The sequence below is a fragment of the Macaca mulatta genome, chromosome 13, assembly GCF_049350105.2.
Source record: "Macaca mulatta isolate MMU2019108-1 chromosome 13, T2T-MMU8v2.0, whole genome shotgun sequence".
Lineage (NCBI taxonomy): Eukaryota > Metazoa > Chordata > Mammalia > Primates > Cercopithecidae > Macaca > Macaca mulatta.
The window spans coordinates 4,914,570-4,929,816 of NC_133418.1; the positions used below are offsets into that span (position 1 = coordinate 4,914,570).

The following is a 15,247-nucleotide window of genomic DNA, read 5'->3' on the forward strand; positions in this document are numbered from 1 at the left end:
TGGTGGTCACTGGTCTCAATCTCCTCCCTACCAGACGCAGAGTCTTGTCCTACTCAGACCTCTCACACTTGGCAGAGCCATGTGACTTACTCCAGCCAATGAAACACCACCTCCAGACTCCGCAATAAAAAGCCCTGTGTGATTTTCCCACTTGCTCATCCTCTGCCATGCTGACGGAGAAGATCTCGAGTTCTCCAGGCACCGCAGCTGCATGACAGCCAGTCGGCCACATCCGAAGGGCTCTGCCTACTTTTCGACTGTTGACAACCCACTCCCTGTGGCCCTGTTCCACCACACCCCCAACTTCCATCCTAATTTTCAGTCTATTAAATGGTGGTGGCCACCCCACCACCACCTAGGTCCTCAGTGCCTCCTCAACCTTCAGACAGTTAGTGGTGTGTACGCTGTTCACTCCACTCCTGTGGACCCTATTTATAATTTCATAAATAAAATAAACTATTATGAAATTATATTTTGGCATATACAAGGAATTTTTACAAATTAAGAAGAAAATCAGGGGAACTATAGGAAAAATATCAACATAAAAATGGTTATAGTCGACCGGACGCAGTGGCTTATGCTTGTAATCCCAGCACTTTGGGAGGCCAAGGCGGGTAGAACACCAGAGGTCAGGAGTTCGAGACCAGCCTGGCCAACATGGTGAAACCCCGTCTCTACCAAAAATACAAAAAATAAAAACAAAAAATTAACTGGGCATGGTGGCAGGTCCCTGTAGTCCCTCCCAGCTACTCTGGAGGCTGAGGCAGGAGATCTGCTTGAACCCGGGAGGCGGAGGTTGCAGCAAGCCAAGATGGGGCCACTGCACTCCAGCCTGGGCAACGGAGTGATACTCCGTCTCTAAGAGAAAAAAAAAAAAAGGATTATAGTTATAATAAGCAATTCATGTAAGGGAAATCCCAATGGTTAACAAGTATGACAAGAAATGTTTAACTCCCTAGTAATTACAGAAATCAAAATTATAACTGAGATATCCCTTGTATACCATCCAGATTGGAAAAACTAAATAAAAATAAAAAATAAAAGTCAGATAATATTGATCAAGCATGGCGGCTCACTCCTGTATTCACAGCACTTTGGGAGGCCAAGGCAGGTGGATCACGTGAGGCCAGGAGTTCAAGACTAGCCTGGCCGACATGGCAAAACCATCTCTTTTAAGAATATGAAAATCAGCTGAGAGTGGTGGCACATGTCTTTAATCCTGTTACTTGGGAGGCTGAGGCAGGAGAACTGCTTGAGCCAGGGAGGCGGAGGTTGCAGTGAGACGAGATCATGCCACTGCACTCCAGCCTGGGTGACAGAACAAGACTCTATCTAAAAAATTAAAAAAAGTCATGTAGGGAAAGCAACATGACACTATTGAGTAAAAAAAGAGTATACTGGCTACCCCCATATTAGCAAATCTTTCTGTCTTTTTACTCTTAAAAAACAAAAAAAAACAAAAACACATTTCCTATAAGGTATATGGAATAAGGTGAGGGAGAAAAAAAATAGGGGAGTGAGACTCCCATTCTGCCTCGTACGAAATAAGAAATAATGTTGGAAACATCCTAAATGTTATCCAAGACCCTTACCTCACACCATATATAAAAATTAACTAACTGGAACAGATCAAAGACCTAAATGTAAAATCTGAAATTATACAATATATAGAAGAAAAACATAGGAGAAAATATTTATATCTTGAACTGGATGAAGTTTTCTTAGAACACAAAAAAGCACAGGCCGGGCGCAGTGGCTCATACCTGTAATCCCAGCACTTTGGGAGGCCGAGGTGGGCAGATCATGAGGTCAGGAGATCGAGACCATCCTGGCCAACATGGTGAAACCCTGTCTCTACTAAAAATATAAAAATTAACTGGGTGGGCCAGGCGCGGTGGCTCAAGCCTGTAATCCCAGCACTTTGGGAGGCCGAGACGGGTGGATCACGCGGTCAGGAGATCGAGACCATCCTGGCTGACACGGTGAAACCCCGCCTCTACTAAAAAATACAAAAATCTAGCTGGGCGAGGTGGCGGTGCCTGTAGTCCCAGCTACTCCGGAGGCTGAGGCAGGAGAATGGCGTGAACCTGGGAGGCGGAGCTTGCAGTGAGCTGAGATCCGGCCACTGCACTCCAGCCTGGGCGACAGAGCGAGACTCCGTCTCACAAAAAAAAAAAAGTTAAACATCCAGTAACCATGTTACAGGTAGTCAGACAGGCGTGAGCCAGGCAGAGAGGACTCTCCCCCAACCCAGTAGGAATGTCGGGTGGTGGTTCGGCAGTTAGTGCATTGCCTCTCTAACAGTGATAAATTGGCAGCTGGCCCCAGCGAGAGCCCATTTCCTGACGGTCCACACCTACTGCACTAATGTATTAATTAAAAGCAGGTGCCAGGGAGAAGCAACTTCCAAGACATATGCATTAAGAGACAAAATGATGGACCTCCTGGGGGCCCCCCACCAGAAAAGGGAAGAAAGCCTCAGATGGGCACGCGCACAGCTTCCTAAACACACTGCACGTGCTCACTTCCCAAGGGTAAGGAGGGCACTGCGCATGTGGGAAGCCACCTGTGGGAAGAATCATGGGAAAGGGGCACAAGGCACCAGAAGTGGGCGAGCCTATAAAGTCCTCGGATCCAGGTTAAACATCACACTTGTTCTTTGAGTTGCCGGCTTGGGCCTCTTCGAAGCTTACTTTACTTTCTTTCCTGTTCTAAAGACTTTTAAAATAAACTTCCATTCCTGCTCTGAAAATTTGCCTTGATCTCTTTTTTTGACCTCAGTCGAATTATTTCTTCCGGGGAGGCAAGAACTGAGGTTGCTGCAGACCCATACGGATTTGCCGGTAACTGATACCTTCCACCAGTAATAACCATATGACCCAGCAATCCCACTCCTACTTATACCCAAGAGAATTATAAACATATGTCTTTACAAAAGTGTGTACATGAGTGTTCATCAACGGCATTATTCATAATAGCCACAAAGTGGAAAACGACCCAAATGCCCAGCAATGAATGAATGGACAAAATATGGTAATCTACACAGTAGAATATTGTTCGGCCCAGTGGCTCTCGCCTATGATACCATACACACACACACACACACACACACACACACACAGAGAGAACCCTGGGAGAGTGAGACCCCATCTCAAACATACACACACACACACACACACAGAACCCTGGGAGACAGAGTGACTTCATCACACACACACACACATACACACACACACAGAGAACCCTGGGAGACAGAGTGAGACTCCATTACACACACACACACACACACACACACACACACCCAAACCTGGGAGAGTGAGACGCCATCTCAAACATACACACACACACACACACACACACACACACACAGAGAGAACCCTGGGAGACAGAGTGACTTCATCACACACACACATATACACACACACACACAAACCTGGGAGAGTGAGACGCCATCTCAAACATACACACACACACACACACACACACACACAGAGAACCCTGGGAGAGTGAGACCCCATCTCATACACACACACACACACACAGAACCCTGGGAGACAGAGTGACTTCATCACACACACACACACAGAACCCTGGGAGACAGAGTGAGACTCCATCTCACTCACACACACACAACCCTGGGAGAGTGAGACTCCATCTCAAAAACAAAAAAAAGAAACACACACACACAACCACAACAAGCTAAACAAATGAAAAACCAAGTACCGGCTCTAGGAAAACAAAAAGTAGTGCTAGAAAATAGTGTAGTGTCTTGCCTGTGATATTTCCATGCTCATAATACTGTAAATGCTAATTAATGCTGTAACTAAGTCAGTGTAATTAAGAACTCTGGGAGAAAGAAGGGATAAGGGGGTGGGGAGGGGAAGGCAGAGCTAAGTCATTGCGAGGGGCGGGGTGGGAAGAAAGGGTCTTCATATAATGCCTAAAATGAAAAAGCAAGGAGGGGCGGTATAAGCACATTATTTAGAGACCTGGAGGTAAATATCAGTATAAAATGCTGGGGGAGGTGAAACAGGCTGTCCCAGGGAGGGGAAATGGTGGGAGGAGTTTTCATAACAAACTTTAAGAACGATTTGATTTTTTTTTTTTTTTTGAGACGGAGTCTCACTCTGTTGCCCAGGCAGAGGGAGTGCAATGGTGCCATCTTGGCTCACTGCAACCTCCGCCTCCCTGGTTCAAGCCTCCGGAGTAGCTGGGGTTACAGGTGCCCACCACCACGCCCAGCTAATTTTTTCTAGTTTTAGTAGAGACGGGTTTCACCGTGTTGACCAGGCTGGTCTCGAACTCCTGACCTCAAGTGATCCACCTGCCCCGGCCTTCCAAAGTACTGCAATTACAGGCATAAGCCATAGTGCCCGGCCATGACTTTTCAAACTACGCGCACAAATATTTGGATAAAAATGCAAGGAAGGAGAAAAAATGGTTTTTTTAGTTTTTTGGGTTTTTTTTTGAGATGGAGTCTTGCTCTGTTGCCCAGGCTGGAGTGCAATGGTGCGATCTCGGCTCACTACAATCTCTGCCTCCCAGGTTCAAGCGATTCTCATGCCTCAGCCTCCCAAGTAGCTGGGATTACAGACATGCACCACCACGCCCAGCTTATTTTTGTATTTTTAGTAGAGAATACTAAGGAGTGCTGAGATTACAGGTGTGAGCCAATGTGCCCAGCCAGAAAAAACGTTACGTACAAATACAAGTGGAGAAAAATACACTGATGCTCTGGGTTGTACAGATTATGTAATTTTTCTTTATATTTTTATGTGTAGAAGACATGCATAAGTTAAGCCAGGTGCAGTGGCTCATGCCTGTAATCCCAAGCACTTTGGGAGGCTGAGGTGGGTGGATCACCTGAGGTCAGGAGTTCAAGACCAGTCTGGCCAACATGGTGAAATGTCTGTACTAAAAATACAAAAATTAGCCGGGCCTTGTGGCGTGCACCTGCAGTCCCAGCTACTGGCGGGGGGCTGAGGCATGAGAGTTGCTTGAGTCTGGTAGGTGAAGGTTGCAGTGAGCCGAGATTGTGCTACTGCACTCCAGCCTGGGCGATGGAGTGAAAGTCCGTCTCAAAAAAAAAAAAAAAGAAAGAAATGCATAAGTGCATTACCTTTTAATCTCTTAATTCATACTGTAGAAAACAAAAGCATATGAAGGCAAGATCCAAAGGAGTATCCAGAACATTCTGGGCGATGAACCAGCAGGCCGCTGGTGTAACTACGTTCGAGACGGTTGGTCTCAGGAACAGAGTCACGGCTCACCCAGTCCTGCTCTGTCCCTGCTACACAGGACCGAGGCTTTGCCGGTTCTCGATGCCGGGCTGTGCAATTCTGTCCAGGCCGGGTCACCTCCCCAGCTGCTTTATAATTCCTTCGGAAATCCTAAGGCCTTCAGTAAGTCCTTGCTGATTATCACCTCATCACATCTTCTTTCCTAGGCACAGAAATACAGGAAGCAATCATGAGTTGTCATAAGAAGTGGAGGAGTCATAACAGGAGCATTGGAACATGAGGCAGCTGGGTCCTCCGAGTGGCCTGGCAGTCCTGGCTCATTCTGGAGTGACCAACCCACCTTCCTAGGCGGAACACTGGACTGGCCTCCAGGAGCAGGAGGGCGACGAGGGAAAAGGCAGCTCATCCAAGCTGCTGTCTAGTTATGTCCATCTGTCCATCTGTCTCCTCGGCAAACACATTCTTAGTCATCACCTGGAGCCTGTGACTCTCCCAGTTGTCCAAAGGGACAAACCCCTGGCCTCCTCTTCCCACCGGTGCACTGCTACACACACCCGCACCGGCAGTGCCCGTCTGACCCGCTTCCTCCCTTTCATTCATAGGACTTGATGCAAACCAAGGCTCTGAGGGGATGATGGTGCCCATCTGGACCCACACTGAACTGTCAGTTGTCAGGAGCTGTAAAATCCTTCCAGCAGCCACCGGCAGGCTGACTCCTCGTGGGTGGCACAGCCCTGCCCCCTGCTGCTCACCACAGAAGCTGCAGGATAGAGCACCCTGGATGGGCTGGGAGTCTTTCAGGACTCCACTGGGACAGCGGCCTCCAGACACTGATTTTGAAAATTCATCTCTTAAATTGAGTTATCTGCAGATCTCCCCTTGCTCTAGATTGAATTGTATCCCTCTAAAATTCATGTGCTGAAGGCCTAATCCCCAGTATCTCGGAATGTGACCGTATTTGAAGACAGGGCTTTACAGATACAGTTAAGACCAAGTCATAATGAAGGAGTGTGGTCCCTAATGCAATGTGACTGGTGCCCTTATTAAAAGGAATTGTGGGCAAGATGTGTATGCAGGGAACACAAAGGCAGGGACTGCGGTGACGCAGCTCACATGCCAGCAACCACGAGAAGCTGGGACAGAGTCCTAGAACCTTCTCCCTCACTGCCCTCAGAAGGGGCCAGCCCTGCTCACACCTTGCTCTAGGACTTCCAGCCTCCAAAAATGTGAGACAATAAATTTCTGTTGTTTAAGCCACTCAGTTTCTGGTACTTTGTTACAGCACCTCATTATGACCAAACAAATACACTCCTCGCCCGGGGTGTTCTTAGGGTAGTTGGGAGTGGTTTTAAGGCTTTACAGCATGTGTATGATCAATTCTAAAGATTTCTCCAAAAACTTTGTCAAGAAATTACACAGTGAAATGGAAAATGCACTGGATCCCAAAAGACCAAAGTTTTAGACCAGGGAAGAGCTGTGTGACTTGGAATAAATGCTGGGCTCTGAGCATCACTGATAAATGAAAGATCTGTACGTGATGCCCTCTAAAGCGTCTTTCAGCATTAAACTACATTTGTTTAAATATTGCGTTCAATCCTGCATAGGGAAACGCAAACTGAAATATACACACACACCCTGAACAGTCCCAAGTCCCCAAAAGCACAGAACATTTTAAGAGGAAAAAAAAAAAAAAAGGGCCAGGTGCCGTGGCTCACACCTGTAATCCCAGCACTTTGGGAGGCTGAGGCAGGCGGATCACCTGAGGTCAGGAGTTCGAGACCAGCCTGGACAACATGGTGAAACCCCATCTCTACCAAAAATATAAACATGAGCTGGGCGTGGTGGCGGGCACCTGTAATCCCAGCTACTCAGGAGGCCGAGGCAGGCGCATCGCTTGAACCTGGGAGTCAGAACTTGCAGTGAGCCAAGATCATGCCATTGCACTCCAGCCTAGGCGACAGAGCCAGACTCCATCTCAAAAAACAAAACGAAACACCAGGCTGCCCAGGAGCTTGCTGACGAGCTCAGAAGGTGGCAGTGAGACAAACAGAGCCAAGCGAATGCCCACCTGCCTGCGTGATCACTCGACACCCTGTGAGTGGGCTTCCCGTGTGTTTTGCTTTCAGCGGAGATGACCCTGGTCAGGCTAGCGAGGCCTGACTCATCCTGCTGGCATGTATTTCTTGGAACGCTAAATGTGTCTTTCTCTTGGGAGGCTTGTTAGACACTGAGTTCAACCAACTCTGGTCTCTGACATGGTGGAGTTTCCCAGCCCACAGAACGGAGGTGCAGCTCCTGGGACACAGAAATGCACACAGCTGACCACGCTGGAGTCACCTGGGAACACCCCAACCTGCACCCACATAGTTCCCACTTCTGTATCTTCTTTTTTTTTTGAGATGGAGTCTCACTCTGTCGCCCAGGCTGGAGTGCAGTGGCATGATCTCGGCTCACTGTAACCTCCGCCTCCCGGGTTCAAGCGATTCTCCTGCCTCAGTCTCCCCAGTAGCTGGGACTACAGGTGTGCACCACCAAGCCCAGCTAATTTTTGTATTTTTGGTAGGGACAGGGTTTCACCATGTTGGCCAGGCTTGTTTTGAACTGCTGACCTCAGGTGATCCACCTGCCTCGGCCTCCCAAAGTGCTGGGATTACAGGTGTGAGCACCACGCCTGGCCCACTTCTATATCTCCTGATGGAAAGGGAAGATTGAACACATCGGAACAAAAGGAAACTGGATACCAAAATAGTACTTTCTTCCTCTCCCATCACCTAAACTTTCCAAATGAATCCTGACCTCCAGATGTAGAACCACAGCCCCAGCAACTACAATCACGTGCATATGGGAATGGGAAGTATGCCAGATACTTGTGTTAACCTAGACAACACTTGTGTTCCAAGAGGGAAGCAAGTTAGACAAGAAAAATATCAGACACAAGATGTTTAGAAAGTAGAAACAGAAAGATATAATGAAAAAAAAAAAAAAAAACCAAAACACACAAATAAGGGCAGGGACAGAAAGTGGATCTAGAAATGAAGCAAAAATACAAGTGCAGCAAGGCGCGGTGGTTCACGCCTGTAATCCCAGCACTTTGGGAGGCCAAGGGGGGCAGATCACAAGGTCAGGAGATCAAGACCATCCTGGCTAACATGGTGAAACCCCGTCTCTACTAAAAATACAAAAATTAGCCGGGTGTGGTGGCACACACCTGTATTCCCAGCTACTTGGGAGGCTGAGTCAGGAGAATCGCTTGAACCCGGGAGGCGGAGGTTGCAGTGCGCCGAGATTGCACCATTGCACTTCCAGCCTGGCAACAGAGCGAGACTGTCTCAAAAAAAAAAAAAAAAAAAAAAAAAAAAAGGCCGGGCGCGGTGGCTCACGCCTGTAATCCCAGCACTTTGGGAGGCCGAGGCGGGCGGATCACAAGGTCAGGAGATCGAGACCACGGTGAAACCCCGTCTCTACTAAAAAAAAATACAAAAAATTAGCCGGGCACGGTGGCGGGCACCTGTAGTCCCAGCTACTCAGGAGGCTGAGGCAGGAGAATGGCGTAAACCCAGGAGGCGGAGCTTGCACGTCTGAGAGTCCTATTCTGGACACTGAGGCCAAGCAGATTTCTTCAGAGGGTCCTCAACAAGAACTAAATGTCTAAATTCCTGAGGAGGCCGGGCGTGGTGGCTCAAGCCTGTAATCCCAGCACTTTGGGAGGCCGAGGCGGGCGGATCACAAGGTCAGGAGATCGAGACCACAGTGAAACCCCGTCTCTACTAAAAATACAAAAAATTAGCCGGGCGCGGTGGCGGGCGCCTGTGGTCCCAGCTACTCAGGAGGCTGAGGCAGGAGAATGGCAGGAACCTGGGAGGCGGAGCTTGCAGTGAGCCGAGATCGCGCCACTGCACTCCAGCCTGGGCGGCAGAGCGAGACTCCGTCTCAAAAAAAAAAATAAATAAATAAAAAATAAATTCCTGAGGAAAGAGGCACCACTGATTGGAGATGGGCAAAGATTATTAGGGTTTTCAAAAAGGAGATGAATTACAGACCAATTGGCTTGATGTTGATGCCACGTAAATTCTACATCTACTGAGTTCTAGACTAGTGAAAGTTCTAAAACATCTACTGGCAATTTTTTCCTTTTTAACTGAACTGTTTGGTCCTTTGAAGTGATTCATTTAAAGTTATTTTCATCTGTAATTTGGCTAAGACTCCCAGCTATCCTCCATTTCCATTCTCCCTATCTTGTCCAGCAAATCACCTCTGAATTTTAACAGGGCACATACCTGCTTAAAATCGAGACTATTTCCCAGCAGCTGGTGTTCTTTCAAAGTGTGGCCATTGGCTATAGGTAGAAATTGAAAGTGTCTTCAAAGGCAGAGGCCATCCTCTTCTCCCCTTGTTCCTTCCCACTGGTGGAACAGACATGATGGCTGGAGGTGAAGCCGGGCCCGCTGGGGCACTGGGAACACAGACACAGTCCCTTCCCCGGGGATGCCTATGTCCCAGGGAACAGAATGGGGTCTAGCCCTGGGCTCTGCATTTTAGGAAGGGCATTGACAAACTCTAGTAATTTCCAGAAACGTAATCAGGAGACCATGAAAATGTACTGAATGCTATGTCTCAGACACCAGTCTAAGTACTTTCCATGTATTATGTAATCTTCACAGTAACCACACAAGGTAGGTACTCATTCTCCTTTTACAGATGAGGAAAAAGGTTCATTAACTTGTCCAAAGTCACACAGCCTTTGACTCTAGCTAGAGTCCTTATTTTGAACCGCTTCACCAGTGCTTCTCAAACGTTACTGCACATTAGGATCCCTAAAAACTTAAAAAAAAAACAGGATGCTTGGGTCCCACCCTCAGATTCTGATGGAACTGTAATTCCACCTTGGTGGAAGCCATATGGAGAAGATAGCAGGAGCCTGGGACCAGGAGGACTGCAGAGCTGTCTATCGTAACAGTCCTGGACTGGCTACACTCACAAGAGTGTTTCAGCCGCATGGTAGCCTCTATTCCTCGAGGCTGAACATAATCCTAAACTCTCATACACAGCAGAATTTTAAGATATGACAAAATGCATTTACTGAAAAACATCTACACATTATACTTTTGCTTTTTTTTTTTTGAGACGGAGTTTCGCTCTTGTTGGCAGGCTGGATGGAGTGCAATGGTGCAATCTCAGCTCCCCACAACCTCCACCCCCAAGTTCAGGCAATTCTACTGCCTCAGCCTCCCAAGCAGCTGGGACTACTGGCATGCCCCCACCATGCCTGGCTACATTTTATATTTTTAATAGAGATAGGGTTTTGCTATGTTGGCCAGGCTGGTCTCAAACTCCTGACCTCAGGTGATCTGCCCGCCTTGGCCTCCCAAAATGCTGGGATTACAGACGTGAGCCACCGCGCCCGGCCCACATATTCAAACACTCAGCCTACCTTTTTTAGGTATGGTTAGGCCAGGTGTGGTGGTTAACGCCTGTAATCTCAGCACTTTGGGAGGCTAAGGCAGGTGGATCATGAGTTCAGGAGTTCAAGACCAGCGTGACCAAGATAATAAAACCCTGTCTCTACTAAAAATACAAAAATCAGCTGGGCGTGGTGGTGGGTGCCTGTAATCCCAGCTACTCAGGAGGCCGAGGCAGAGAATTGCTTGAACCCAGGAGGCAGAGGATGCAGTGAGCTGAGATCCAGCCATTGCACGCCAGCCTGGGCGACAGAGCGAGACTCCGTGTCAAAAAAAAAAAAAAAAAAAAGTGGGTAATACAGTTAAGTCATTTATAAATTGTCTGTTTAAAAATGTTTTAGTGTATTTGTGGGCCACAGTCAACGCCGAGGTTATTAAAGCAGCCGTGACAGTGGACAGCCTGGGGGCTCTATCTGAATGATGCCGTATCAAGTACCCGCTGAGGCCTGTAGGGATAGTACATTTGCATTAAGATGACTTTCATCCACACGTTACTGCTTGATTTTTAAAAGGTTTTCAAGTTTATTCATTAGAAATCATAGTTCTCAGATTTTATTGCTACTTTCACTTTGAGAAGACTTCCGTCCTATCATGGTGGGTTCAGAGACTGGTAACCTTGAAATTAAATACCTTTAGAAAACGTTATTTCAAGAGGCCCCTGTCCCCACCCCCTCATTACACAGTGTGGTGCTGGGAGTGGTGTATATTCGGAAGTTCTCCAGAAAAAAATGATTCCAGATACTCAGAAACAGAACTCAAACAATTAGTGAAAGAGATAAAGTTCAAGCAACTGGCTATTATATTAGATGGAACTAGAGGGTAAGAAGTGTAAACCACATACAATTTAACACAGAAAGCAAGCCTAGGCCAGGCACAGTGGCTCACGCCTATAATTCCAGTGCTTTGGGAGGCCAAGGTGGGAAGATCGCTTGAGGCCAGGAGTTCTGAGACCAGCCTGGGCAACATGGTGAAAGCCCACCTATACAATAAATAAATTATCCAGGTGTGGTGGCTTGCACCTGTAGTCCCAGCAGAGGCAGAAGGATGGCCTGAGCCCAGGGAGTTCAAGGCTGCAGTAAGCTGCTACCGTGCCACTGCAATCCAGCCTGGGTGACACAGTTGGACTCTCTGAGAAAACAAAAAGCAAGCAAGCCAGACAGCCTAGGCCAGGCACAGTGGCTTATATCTGTAATTCCAATACTTTGGGAGATCTAGGCGGGAGGATCACTTGAGGTCAGGAGTCTGAGACCAGACTGGGCAACGCAGTGAGACCCCATCTCCACAAAAAATTAGATGGGAATGGTGGTGCATGCCTGTGGTTAGTCCCAGCTACTTGGGAGGCTGACGTGGGAGTTCACTTGAGTCCAGGAGTTCAAAGCTGCAGTGAGATCTGATGGCACCACAACACTCCAGCCTGGGCAACAGCGAGACTACCTCAAAAAATAAAATTTTTAAAAAGCAAGCTCATGGGACACATATTCTCAAGATTTCCTGAGGGCTGCATCACCAGCCAAAAAATAAAAATAATTTTAAAAAATTAAAAACGAAGCAAGCTATGATCCAAGCTTCCAAACAAGTCAACTACCCCCAGGGGTAAGAATCTGGCAGTATTTATAAACATTAAGCTTTAGGGGGAAAATAAAAAAGTTTTAAAAACGTAAGTTTTAAGCCACGCTGCTGGCTGTCTCTGGAGATGTTAGAGCTAGGTCTGTATCCTGGCTGTCACTTCCTGTGTGACCCTGAGCAAGAAAATTACTTAACCTCTCATGCCTTCTCCTCATTTTGTAGATGAGGCGCTAGCTACATACTCAGGGCTATAGAATTAGATGAAGGCATGAAGTGTGGTGCCTGGCACAGATGCCCAGTAATGGTGGCTATTATTGGCTAATCTCAAACTCAGCAGAAACCAACGGTACGACAACTTACATCAGTAGTAGCGGATCTAGGGAGACTGTTACCTCTCTAGCCTATTTTGTCTCCCTTTGATCACATTCAACATTTGACGCTTGTTCATGTACACAGAACACTCGCTCGCCCCTAGAGGTTTCAACGGTCCGGAGGGGCGGGGGGCAGAGGCCAAAGCTTCCCAAGTGCAGCCAAGCTTGAAGACCACTCCTCTACTTCCATTATATGAAGCACAGGTGAAGTTACAAAAGGCAGACGACTGTTCTAGATGAAAAGTGGCCAAAGAAAGCCGGGCACAGTGGCTCATGCCTGTAATCCCGGCAGTTTGGGAGGCCAAGACAGGTGGATCACTTGAGGTCAGGCATTTGAGACCAGCCTGGCCAACATGGTGAAACACTATCTCTATTAAAAATACAAAAATTAGCTGGGCGTGGGGGTGGGAGGTGGTACGCACCTATAATTCCAGCTACTTGGGAGGCTGAGGCAGAATTGCTTGAACCTGGGAGACAGAGGTTGCAGTGAGCTGAGATTGCATCAATGCACGCCAGCCTGGGTGACAGCAACACTCTGTCTCAAAAAAAAAAAAAAAGTGGCCAAAGACAAATGAAACACATGATACTTAATTAATCTTGGGTTGGGGAGGCTATAAAAGTCATTTTGGAAATTTTAATATTATATTATCAGATATTGTGATATTGTTATTTATCTTGTGTGCTCACAGTATTGTGGCTACACAGAACATCTGTATTATAAAAAGCCTGCTCAACTATTTAGGGGTGAAATACCATGATGCTTACATCCTACTTTCTTTTTTTTTTTTTTTTTTTTTTTTGAGACGGAGTCTTGCTCTGTCGCCCAGGCTGGAGTGCAGTGGCCGGATCTCAGCTCACTGCAAGCTCCGCCTCCCGGGTTTACGCCATTCTCCTGCCTCAGCCTCCCGAGTAGCTGGGACTACAGGCACCCGCCACCTTGCCTGGCTAGTTTTTTGTATTTTTTAGTAGAGACAGGGTTTCACCGTGTTAGCCAGGATGGTCTCGATCTCCTGACCTCGTGATCCACCCGTCTCGGCCTCCCAAAGTGCTGGGATTACAGGCGTGAGCCACCGCACCCGGCACATCCTACTTTCAAATGATCGTGACACTGTATATAGTAACAGAAAGCACACACAGCAGATGTTAAACACCAGCAAAGGGTATACAAAATAGTTGCTTACTCTTTTAACTTTTACATATATATACACACACACACACATATATATATATATATTTTTAAATAAAAACCTCATACTAACACTCAGCCCACAGTCACCACGCTGTGAATTATGTGACGGCTAAGCCCACATTAGCTATTAAAGCATCACTACTTTCCTATTGTATGGTTCTCCTGTTCACAGAACACTCAGTGCTGCTGTCTCACAACATGTGTCTACACAAAACTACCCAATAAAAACTGCAAGGCCTATAGAAAAATGGGTTTAGGTGTTCAACACTCAAAATCTTTGTGACACATAAAAAGGTAGCAGTTTCATATATGTCAATGGTTAAGAAATAAAGCAGTCTACCTCGACCTGCACTTTGCAGGCAGAAACCCACTGCACAGGCCACCCAGCTCCCACACCTACCACCCTGTGTGAAGAGGAAGAGAACAGAAGACAAAGTGAGAGAAAAGACAGAGAAAATGAAAAAAGATGAGGTTGGGCGCGAGGTTCATGCCTATAATCCCAGCACTTCGGGAGGCTGAGGCAGGCGGATCACTTAAGGTCAGGAGTATGACACCAGCCTGGCTAACATGGTGAGAGCCCATCTCTACTAAAAATCCAAAAATTAGCCAGGCTTGGTGGCACACACCTGTAGTCCCAGATACCAGGGAGGCTGAGATAGGAGAACTGCTTGAACTCGGGAGGTAGAGGTTGCAGTGAGCCAAGGTCCCGTCACTGGACTCCAGCCTGGGCGAGTGAGACTCCTGTCTCAAAGAAGAAAAAAAAAAAAAAATTAGAGAGGTAAAATACAAATGAGGTTGAAAGAGGAGAATAAAGAGCAGAGTGTGAGGCAAAGCCAGGATGGCCAATGGAAGGGCTTCAGCTGGCAACCATGGGATGAGGCGCGCGGTTCTCTGGAATCAGATGGGGGTACACCACACAGGGACGTGTGCCTCGTGTTCCTATGCAGCTCAGTTCAACTGCGGTGCTTCTGTGTTCGCCTAGTGCTTCCCACAGGCAAAATTACACATAAGTTCACGTTATGCTCAGAGCATGCTAGCAGAACTGCCCCTCTGCCAAGGGTGCTGACTTGGCCCTCTCCTCAACCCTAGACCGCAGGTCTGCTTCTGTCCCGATTTCTACCACCTGCGAAGCTCTAGCACTGCTCCCTCCAAAGTGATCCTTCTTTAAAGGGAAAGGATATGGATCAGTGTATCAAGCTAAGGAAGTAGATACAGGTGGTTTATTTTCAGTTGCCAAGTAGGTCACCTGGAAAGGGCTCATGGTCTAGGCAAACTGTGTCAGCCACTATCTACCAAGAATGAACAAGCCCTGCCACTTCCACCTCCCAAGTCTCAAGAGTAAAAATTCTTTTCGACTTTGTGATCAGAAAGAAGCAAGCCCAATATGCAAGATTTTTCCACCATTTGTCCAAAGACAAACAC

General features: G+C 47.3%; 1 long non-coding RNA gene across 1 annotated transcript; it reads right to left on the minus strand.

The window, feature by feature from the left end:
- Nucleotides 1-5,107: 5,107 nt before the first annotated feature.
- Nucleotides 5,108-9,643, minus strand: LOC114671861 (uncharacterized). The gene is made up of 2 exons (XR_003721990.2): nucleotides 9,518-9,643; nucleotides 5,108-5,442 (listed from the first exon to the last, which is right to left on the minus strand). It is a non-coding gene; the product is annotated as an uncharacterized LOC114671861 (long non-coding RNA).
- Nucleotides 9,644-15,247: the final 5,604 nt, after the last annotated feature.